This window comes from Pocillopora verrucosa, chromosome 6, assembly GCF_036669915.1.
Source record: "Pocillopora verrucosa isolate sample1 chromosome 6, ASM3666991v2, whole genome shotgun sequence".
In the NCBI taxonomy this organism is placed as follows: domain Eukaryota; kingdom Metazoa; phylum Cnidaria; class Anthozoa; order Scleractinia; family Pocilloporidae; genus Pocillopora; species Pocillopora verrucosa.
The window spans coordinates 14,967,700-14,979,159 of record NC_089317.1 but is presented as its reverse complement, the minus strand read 5'-3'; the positions used below and the strand labels follow the sequence as shown (position 1 = coordinate 14,979,159).

General features: G+C 37.4%; 1 pseudogene; it reads right to left on the bottom strand.

Annotated features, from left to right (window-relative positions):
- Positions 1 to 5,089: 5,089 nt before the first annotated feature.
- Positions 5,090 to 10,125, bottom strand: LOC131795792 (uncharacterized; annotated as a pseudogene).
- Between the last annotated feature and the right edge of the window lie 1,335 nt (positions 10,126 to 11,460).

The window sequence follows — 11,460 nt, the reverse complement described above, 5'->3', positions numbered from 1 at the left end:
TATTGTATTGATATGGTGCTCCCAACACATGGTATTGTCTATCATAACACCAAGCAACTTGGCATGGTCCACTTGCTCAATATATCTACCACCTATCTGGACATTGTGTGCTGAGCTGAGAGTGCCTGGATAGGTTAGAGTGAAACTAAGCCATGGAAAAATGGAAACAGCCATTGATACAAAATTTATCAAGTAATGTATCATGATCCACAACGTCAAACACTTTCTTAAAGTCAACTAGTAAAAGTCCACTAAGGAGTTTATTATCTATGTTTGTTAAAATGTTATCAGAAAGGTAAGCCATAGACAGCTCACACAAGTGATAGCTATGGAAACCAAGTTGCAGAAGCAGCTCATGTTGGGAAAGACAATAATAAAAGGTTCGGTGTATGTGACACTCAAAAATGTTTGGTGCAATAGCCTGAACTGATATGGGGCAATAATTAGATCTGTCAAACAATGAACCAGCTTTATGCATTGGTGAGACTTTGGAATTTTCCCTAATGTTGGGAAAAAGACCAGAAGAAATGCTGAGATTTAAAATTGCAGTGAAAGATAGAGAGATGTACGAGGCTGCTACTTTTAGAAAATAGGTACAAAGTTCATCCAGCCTAGAAGCCTTGCCAGTAGATAGCTGCTGGAGGCTAGTTCTGACAAAATTTTCAGAGATAGGGGGTATACAGTAGGATACTCCACATGGCATCTTGGTAGCAATGTAATCTGCAATACAGTCCCAGTTGGGTGGGTCAGAAAAGGGGTTTAACTGAACAGAGGAAGAGGCATTGCGAAGTGCTCTCTAAAAAGGTTGGCAACATCGTAATAGTCTTGATAGTTCTTACAGTCAACGGTTAAATAATTTGGTAATCTGGAACATTTGGAGGGTGCAAGATGGCAAATAATGTGCCAAAGCTTTTTAGGATTTTGAAGGTTGTTGCAAAGAACAAGTCTGTAAGAATCAAACATCTTGGGAAATGAAAATTTTCAGTCCCCCTTCAAATTTTGCATGCAGTTAGGCACTCAAGGGAGATGCACAAAAATTCCCTTTTTATAGGTTGCAGCACTCCTGTTGCCATGGTAACAACGGCAGCTTGTTCGAGGTCTGGGGCCTCATTTTCATGCAAAGAAAGAGTGAAATGTTTATTTCTCTATCTCAAACTAAATACAACATTACAAATTGGCACTTCTACCATACATAGTAACATCATTCGTCTTCACTTTGATAAATTTAATTTTCCCTGGGAGTGAATGTAAACACACCAATAAATTATTCATCTCTCAGTCATTTTGTTGTCGAGTAAAACTGGGAAAACGTTCGTCCGAATTTCTCCAAAAGTACAACGATTCTGGAACTGAAACTACCCACCTAGCTGATTATAGTATCATAGTTTTTAAATATGTAAAAATCTTTGCAGGCCTGCCTCTACTTTTTTTAGGGGCAGTTCGCGAAAAAAGCTCAAAATCAGACATTGCATAATTTGGCAATGTTTACCTCTAATGTTCTCAACAACAAACGTTTCAGACAAATGAAACGCACGAGGCTTTGAAAGAATGTTATCTTATGAGCAATATCCCGATGAGAAATTTCGCCTCTGGTTGTCATCTTTTGAAAAAAAAATTGATCAACCTTCGACATAAGTCGACATAACTACAAACATATGATAGTTACTAAAACCTGGAATGACCCACAACAACTTCTCTTTCTTTAAAGATTTGAAACCAAACGCGTTGGATGATGAATGTTTACTATGCCCATCGTGCATTAACAAGCGCAGTATCTTTTCAGACCTAAATAAACTCACCAAATCTAAATAAACGGTAGTTTTGTTTCTTTGTTTTCTCCAGCAGGTTTTGACAGCAATATTTTTAAAATTTTTTTAATATTTTTACAATATTTTCTGCTTTGTGGTCTATGGATTAAGTGTATCGATCCTGTCAGTGTGGTGTTTCGTGTCTGACAAATCAAAAAATCTTGGATAGAGTCTAACTACATTGTTTATGATTTGTGTCTGACAAATCAATTTTAATTATCTTCTCTTTGTACACTAAGATACAAAATAATGATAATGCAAATTACTCACCTTTGATCTGTAAATTCGGCACTTATAATACCTCTAGCTCTTGACCACAGCCTCATTCGATCTTTCCATCTGTAAGTTTCTCAACCTCATAGGAGACCTAGTGGTCACTTGCGGTTACCTGACAGTACTTGCATTCCTCTTTTTTCAAATTGAGATTTTGCCAGTAATATTTAATATATTTCTCAATTTTTTTTTTCTTATATATATGTGCAAGGACCTCAATGATGCCTCCTTGGGTTTTGGCCTCTCAGTTAGTCTGTGACAAGGTAGTAAAATTTAATCAAGAAAAAAGCATGCACCCTTAAAATGTCGAGGTTGTTTTGCAATATAGCAGAAAATGATGAACCATAAAAGTCTTTCAAGAGTGAAAGCAATTCACCTTGCTAAGATGAATGAAAACAAAATATTTCTGTGAGTGCTTCCAGTAGCCCTTGACAGCACATTTTGGATTGAATGCACTCCTCTGGTGTACTTCTTGTGATTTCTTCTTCAACTCTGAAGTGGACCCTTCTCCTTTCTTTTCTCATTGAAGAGTCCAAGGCGTATTTGACTAGAGAAATCTCGCTTGGACAATTCTCAACTTCTGTTGGAACAAGCTCTGGGAGTCTTTCCATCATTTGCTTCTTTTCATCATCTACAAAATCCTTGGTATTTGGGAATCTTGTGACAATCTTTTGCATAAAATCCTACAGATGGTTTCAAAATTCTGTGGAATGTTTCTTGTTCATGTTTACCATGTCTACAACAACTAAAGCTTGTATGTAAATGTGACAAAACTTGTCTGATACAGCAGACAAGTTTTCATTGGTGAACAATTTCGTGATAATTAATCTTGAAAATTTTTCATAACATGTTAGAATAATTGGTCTACGAATTCATGGAAAAGTTCATTCCAGAGTCTGGGTGCTCTTATTGAAAATGCTCTAGAACCATTCATAGTTTGGTTGTATGCTCAAACTATACCATTTAGTGATGTTTTCATCAGCAAAAAGGCTGTGTGGCAAGAGGGCAATAGGTACATGTGGCCAATTAACAAATTTAAGTTGATTACATACTGAAATTGAATTAAACTAAATAAAAAATAACCAACATAAAGCTATGCTAAGATACAATGCAATATTCTAACAAAGAATATAAAGTATAAAAGCAAAATTACAAAAATGAAAAGAATGTGATTAAAGTTTTGAGTCTGTAACACATAGTAGGAATTGTCATGAAAAACAATATTTTGTGCTAATCTCCACTTGACCCATCAAAGTCCACCAGGTACATAGGTATCACCCTCCTTTTCTTGTTGTTTATCAATTTTTTTTTTGCAGGGAAGCAATCTCTGCTGAGACTTGTTGACTTCTCACTCTTTGCAGCTGGCTTTTAAAACTCAGACTGAATCAGCTTGTTGAGCCTCATCTTTACAATAATGACAAAGAGAAATTCCAAGTTCCTCAAGAACTTTCACAGAAGCCTGACATCTAATGTTACAGTGGGCTACTGCATTGTAAATGCCCAACTGCAAGATCTCAGGGTCAACAAAGACACTCTTCTGTACTCTCACCCAGAACATAGCATTGAGGGCCTCATTCTGATTTTGTCTTGCCATCAAGACACCTGCTCAGAGGAATGTCTTCACTCAGTCTAGAAAAGATTGGTTTAAGTTCAGCAGTGACATCTAAGGGTAGACCAGCCACATGCTTGTAGTAGTTGGTGTGATTGGCTTGATCCCTTGTACCCACACCAGCTATTAACACTCTCTGGGAAATGCTGCAAATGCAACTTTCTGTCAGCTGCAGATGCACAATGAAACAAACTTGCAGGAATAGGTGATTTCATAACTGGAAGACTATCACAATTGCCACTGTTGGCAATACCATAATAATTTTGTAACTTATCAATTGTGTTGTCTGTCAGTCTTCCTTCCCCACTCATTCCTTACTTCTCCTCCTTGAATATACGTAAAGCAGTGCCAAGTCTCTTTTGTGCATGTCCTACATATTCCTTCTTCTGCACTTGTACATTATGAATGACATACTGTCCTTTTATCAAATTATAACTCTTACTATTACCATCTCCATAACATCCTGAGTACAAAAGCTTGTGTTTCTCTTCCAAGCAAGAGAAGATATGCATGTTCCCTGCACTTCTTGCAGACTTTGCTTAGGGGTTCAACATCCAAAACTTTTCCAGTGTCCATGCTGATGGTAGTGACACAACCATTTGAAAAGGAAAAATCTCTTCTTTGCCAGGTGCCATCACAAGATACAGTACACTTTGCTTATCCATCTCGAAATGCTGGTTTTAAGCTATGGATTTCTTGTGCAGCACTGGTCACCGTAAAGAGTTAAAAGCTGACATTTCAATTGTTAGTACTTCGTCAGAACAATGGGAGGCCACCAACCTGTTACACTGTATCAGTGGTGCAGTACCACAGTTATTTTTTTAAAAACTTACTCCTTTTATTCAAAATGGGCCTTGGTCTGGTTTCCTTAACATGTTTTCCCAGAAATTATCATATTTCACTAGTTAGTCCTTTAACTTAAATTGTAGTTCAATAAAGCAAACAATGTTTAACAGTTTAGTTCAATGCTCATAAGGCTCCTCAGTCCAGAATTACCCCGGATCTCAATTAGTTTGAGCTGATAATTATCAAAAGTACTACCTGCATCTGTAATCTCCACAAATACCACACTGAACTGATCCTTTTGCACATATTATCCAAGCAGCTATACTTGAGAGCCACCTTAACCTTGCATTTGTGCCAATAAGAACTAAGGTAGGCAGCTAATCTGTTTGGTAGTTGCCAAGCATCTGGGGAAGATTTTTTGCCTTAAAGCATGATGATGTCAGACATACACACATTTCTCTAAATTATTTTTCTCTTTTGGCAACAATGCAGGTTAAATAGGAACTCTTTCCTCCAGTGTGTCCATACAATACAAAAGGTTTGCGAGTGATATTGTCCACAAAATCCACACATTCTGTGCTGAACCACATTCTTTACCTTTTGGATGTCTTATTCAAGTGATGTAATAAACCACTGTCCTTTCTCTGTACCTGGGTAGCTGCTCCTTAGCCATCTCCAAAATTTCCATAATGGCAAAGTAATGACAGGGCAAATGATATGAACTTTTTTTTTCATTTCATATTGCATTCCAACATTTTTCTTCCACTTTCGCATAAGTGTGTATGGAACCATAGTGCATGTCATCCAGATGTTGAAATTCCACAGTGTAATCATCCAGCATTGTCTCTTGCTGTGAAACATTGCTGGAACACCCATGTTTTCTCATGATTTGGTGGCAGTTTTTCTAGCTGGTCCTGGGTAAGGGGTGCTGAATTGGTCCAAACTTGGTTTAAGGATCCAACAACATGTGTGGTTTCTGCGGTGCTCTCTTTTGTTGATCTAAAATCACAAGGGGAAATAGCATAATCCATGAATCTTCAAAAGTAAAATTCACGTGAACCAAGAGTTACAGAAACAACTGCGCAACTAAAGCTACATATCAAGTGATTCAGCTCAGTGACAACATCAGGGTTTAAACCCCCGCAGATCATGCCACCACACACAGCACACTATAACTATTACATCGGATCATCATGTAATAACAGTAAAGAGATTTGCTACACACATAAAACAGTAATGACTAACCAAATGTCATTACCATGCATTGTAGCACTTATTAGTAAGTTGTTCATAAAATGCTTGGGGTTGTAGATCTGGCTATCTCAGGCAACTTCTGGATTATTGACACTGCTGTGACAATCTGAAACATTGCAAAATTGTATCAAACATCATTTGAGTAATATATCAATAGCTATGCCAAAAGCAAGAAATTTATGTCGTCAAAATATTGTTTTGACAGTTTTACATATTTTCAGGACATGTTAACATTTCAGCATCATCTGATCTTTGTTGACCATGATAATAATAATCTGATTGGTACATAACAGGATGAAAAGTTCATTACGTGTACATGATACAGGAACAAACCTGGTCATCCACATTCTTTGTTCCATGGAATAACTCTCTGAATAAATCCCCACTGTAGTCCTCAAATGGAAAGCATGAGTTTGACCACAAGTGGCCAAGGTCTTTTAGAACCTTTGGAAGGTGCAAGTGCTGATAAGCATTGAAGATCTGAAACTGCTTTCATGGTTTAAACAGTTTAAAATTCATTAATTTCCTATTAATAAGAGCTACAGATAGATACTTATACACAACATGCTGCATTTTTTCCTTGAAAATAATAGGAATAGATTTAATTAATTATTTTCACTTTAGAATGCTGGCCTAATACAAGGTTGCATCAATTTTGCAGAATTCAATTTCATGGTGTCTGTATGATATGACCATGTATTACTTACCATAAAGAGAACAACTTGAGAATTAAAAAGCTTCTCAAATATTTTTACTTTACTTTACTCAACTTTAATTATACAGATCTTAATATACAAACTGCAGATAAATTAACAATTAAAATAGATAAAAAAATTAAAAATTCACAAGATCTGAATAATAAGGTCAGTTTATGCAGTGTTGCGTGCCCAGCACGGCAGACACAGGGTGCAGCATAATTGGGTCCGCCAGGTCAACCACAGTGAAGTACGGGACGGACAGCAGACACCTACACACGCTTATTGGACTGAATCACGTAATCAGGCTAGCCGACTTAGCCTAAGCTAAGGAAACGTGCTAAACTACAAATCTGACAACAGAAAACACAACTAACGATTGTGACTTACGTCTGATCTTGGCTCCAGGGACAAGACAACTCCAATGTTGTAAAAAAAACTCTGAAAGACTCCAATAAAACTCCTCTTTGCTTGAGGGAAACTCCTTAAAACTAATGCATGAAAAAGGGCCTAATATACTTTTATGACATAAAGAAAACTAAACTGAAATAACTCTTTGTGCAGCTAGCCAGAAAAGGATATTTTATAATCACGTAATCAAAACGAAATGAGGCTGCAATTTAAGAAAACAAAAGGTCATGAAATGTTCTGAAGCATTCTTTGTACAGAAACGTGACATACAGAATACGAGAATTCCTTATGAAAATAAACTGCCTCGATTAAAAAACATATATATGTATATATAAGCAGCGTAGAATTTGGTATACCTAATAATGAACTCCCAGTAAGAGGATCCACAGGATACAATGTCTGGACGTGAATTTGTAGTTAAGTGTATTATAAGGATGCAAAGAAGAGACCAACTCTTGACTGTTCTGGATGAGTTTAATGCACGACATTTCGGCCATTTGGCCTTCTTCAGGTTAAAAATTAAAAACAGAAGTTATTTACAATGATTGCAACTTATATACAAAACAGAAATTTTAAGATTTAAGTTACATGATACAACAAAGGTCTAAATTACAAACTGAGAAGGGTTAAACAATGAAAGGCAAATAAAGAACTATAGTTGACATGTTAATACAAATAAGGTGAATCCAATTAAGTGACAAAAATTATAGAGAAAAAAGATTCTTACTTAATTAGTAGTGTTTACTCCGGAGTAGCAAGCTCCCCATTGAAAGCCTCTGAATGAATGCAATCATTAAAAGATCATAACAGGAAAGGGCCATTAAACCACGTAATAATTTCCCCACCAATACAATATAATACAATACAAACTTTATTGACACTCCCTAAGAGGGCTTTTCAGGGACAATTAATAATTACAATAATACAAATGTTTTATCTATAAAGCTAAAAATAATTACGAAAATTACAACTAAGAAACTTTAAGAAGGTACGATAAAATGGGTAATATAAAAACTAAGAAACTTTAAAAAAGGACAATAAAAAATATATGATATGGTTAAAAACTAGGACCAAGGAGAAAGAAAAGCAGCAAATAATTTGGCCCTAAGTTTACGCTTAAAATTAGAAGAAGAATTACAAAGTTTAAGATCATTATCTAAACTGTTCCACAGGCTGACAGTGCGATAATAAAAAGTTCTTTGTCCAGATTTAGTTTTGTATAATGGTATGTGCAACAGTTGGGAGCTTCTGGTCGTGCGACCGCTAACATTACCGCGCATTAGAAACTTCGAAGAGAGGTAAGTAGGAGCGGATCTAGTCATACATTTAAAAGCAAGCACGGCGTCACGGAAGTATAGCTGAGATTTAATAGGTAGCCAATGCAGTTCTTTCAAAAGTGGTGGTCAAGTTTTCTGGATCCACAAATAATCCGGGCTGCAAAGTTCTGGATCGCTTGGAGCTTGAGGAGGTTAGTGTCAGCAGCATTGGACCAGATGGAGGAACAATAAAACAACTTACTAAATACTAAAGTGTTAATTATAGTAATTAAAGTCGATCTGTCAAATACATGCTTAACACGATTAATCTGGGCCAAACTTGAGAAACAGGTGGAAACAGTTTTAACAATGTGCTCGTGGAAAGTTAGGTTCGAATCAAAAATCACACCTAGGTCTTTAACGATGTGCTCCGGTGTCAGCTCTTTTCCTAAGATGGAGAGACGGATATCGGGGAGGTTTAGTAGCCTTTGTCGACTTCTGTAAACAATGAGTTTGGTTTTTATCAGGATTCAAAAGAAGACGATTGTTGAAGCACCAGTTTCAAATATGTAAAAGATCGGCATTTAAATCGGTGACAGATTTAGCCCAGTCGTGGACTGGGAAAGAAATGTAAAGTTTTGTGTCATCGACATAACTTTCAGTAAAACAGGAAAGGGGGGTGAGTGGTAAGTCGTTTACATAAATACTGAACAACATAGGTCCAAGAATGCTTCCTTGAGGCACGCCTGATACAATGGGTAGAGGATCAGACAACTCAGAATTTATACGCACAACTTGTCGGCGGTCGGAGAGGTAGCTGGTAAACCAATCAATGCTTGATGGTGAGATTCCAACGTTCAACAGTTTATTGAGCAATATTCCATGGCTTATAGTATCGAAGGCTTTGCTCATATCAAGTAAAACAACAGCGGTAACTTTCTTCTCATCGATCGCACTTAAGAGAGTATCAGTAGTTCGTATTAAAGAGGTTTCCGTAGAGTGCAATTTCTTATTGCCACTTTGCCGAGTGGATAACCTTTCATTTGACACTAGATAAGGCAGAATTTGATTAAGCACCACCCTGTTGCATACTTTCGAAAGGATGGGCAAGAGAGAAATAGGCCTATTGTTGTTAGCTTCTTCGTGATTTCCATCTTTTAGGATAGGCAACACGACAGCTAATTTCCAAGATCGAGGAAAATTTCCATGTTTGAAAGAAGCGTTGATTATGGATGTAATCACTGGGAGAGTAGCAGGAAGGCTATCTTTGACTACACGTCAAAAGATTGTTGTCAACAAAGATTGTTGTCAATCCCAGATGACTTATTAGCTGGCATTGACCTGACAATCTGGGCGACTTCATAACAATCCACGTGCATAAAATTGAATTGATGAGTTACTGGGGAAATTGCAGGATCAGGCACAGGTGGCGAAAGATCAAAATTGCATTCATTAGCAAGTGAATTAATCTTGTCAACAGCAACTTGGCCAACAGACGTAAAGAACCGATTAAAATTGTTTGCGACGGTCCTGTCATCTTTACTAAATGATCTCACGCTGGCAGACTTTTTTGGAATGAAAGATCGAAAGAAAGTCTTGTCAAGGACTTCACTGAATAACGTGTTAAGAGTGTAGACGCGGTCGTCAATATCATCAAAACAATTGACGATGCACCAAGGAACCATTGAAATATCCCGGAGAAAATCATTTTGCTGGTGGTTCTTGAAAATTCTTGTCGTGAGATATACTGGCTTAGGACGTTGCCTTTTGAGTTTAAATACGGCATAGATTAAATCATGGTCGCTGATGGAAGAAGGCATGACTTTTGTGTCGATTATTAAGTTTTCATGTGAGGTCAGGATAACATCAATCAAGGTTGCAGACGACTCTGTGACCCTTGTTGGTTGTGTTATCATCTGAGATAAATTAAAGGACGTACAGAAATTGACGAGGGCTTGAGAAGCAGGATCGGATGAGTTTAACAAGTTGCAGTTTAGGTCACCCAGGATGTAAATAGGCTTATTCATTGGCATTGCCGAGGTTAGGGCATTACATAGCTCGTTGTCGAAGCAATCGAGAGTCGAAGAAGGAGGTCTATAAACTGTACATATAAGGAAGGATCTGTAGTTGCCTGCTTGAATTTTAAGCCACAGCTGGTGGAGGCCTGAGCTTGCGATAGATGATAGGTGTTGCAGACATTCTACCTTCAGGTTTTGTTTTACGAAGGTACAAACGCCGCCTCCGGGTTAGTTTGTATGGTCAAGGCAAAATATTGTAGCCAGGAATATCGAGCTCGATGTCAGATATGGAGCTGTCCAGCCAAGACTCGCTGACACATAGGATATCAAATTTTTTAGCTAGGACAACTTCTTTAATAAGAATAAAGTGATTTCTGTTCTTGATAGAACAAGCGTTTATATGGGCCAAGGTGACATGGCGTTCTTGACTTGAATCTGAATGTTTAACTGGTCCAGGCTGAGGGTGAACATTGCCACTTTGTACCAAGGTGACTTCCACAGGGTTAAAGGATGCTGTGTGGTTAGTAAAGTATGCTACCCTTGCCCTGAATAATTTCTTGTGGGTTAGAGGAGCAAAATGGCCGTCAGCATGCAGCGGGACTGGTAGTAGATCCAGGTTGAATTCATTCGAGTTTGACTTAAATTCATCCCAGAATGACCAATGGTACGAAGAAATGCTTGCTCTATGCTGTGGCTCAGCGTCCTCTACAGAAAACAGTAGAGGAACCAAATAACATAGAAGAAATGCTGACGACATAAAAACACGTCCGACCGCCATGGCCGCTGACTGAATCCAAGACCTCTTTTTTAAAAAACCGATGACAAACATAACAGCATCCCTGAAATGGGCTCTTGAACTCAGGAATAAACAGATATCAAAAATGATAATGGGGTAAAATTAAAATCAAAATCAAATACTTCATGTTGGAAAAATGGCAAATCACAACTACTCAATTGTAGTAAATAATGTGATGTTTTGATCTAAATTCTTGCCGTTTGTTAAGACCTTGAGGATTAAGGGCAAATAATTGCACGGTGCAGTAGGTTTTCCTAGTGAGTAATAATTGTTCAAGATGTGAGGAATTTTCGAAAGACCTAACTTGTTCAATAATAATGAAATTGATTTGAGAAATCTCATGTTCAGAGTCATTGAAATGGATGGCCAATTCACAATTTCTTTTGTTCTTGAGCATGTGTGACTTGTGGTTACAAAATCTTACTTTAATTTCAGTCAAGGTGGAGCCTACATATTGCAGGTTGCATTTGGCACAAGTGGCCATATAAATAACATTTTGTGACAAACAAGACAGCCCTTGTTGAATGGGATATTGACAACCGGTTGCCGAACTT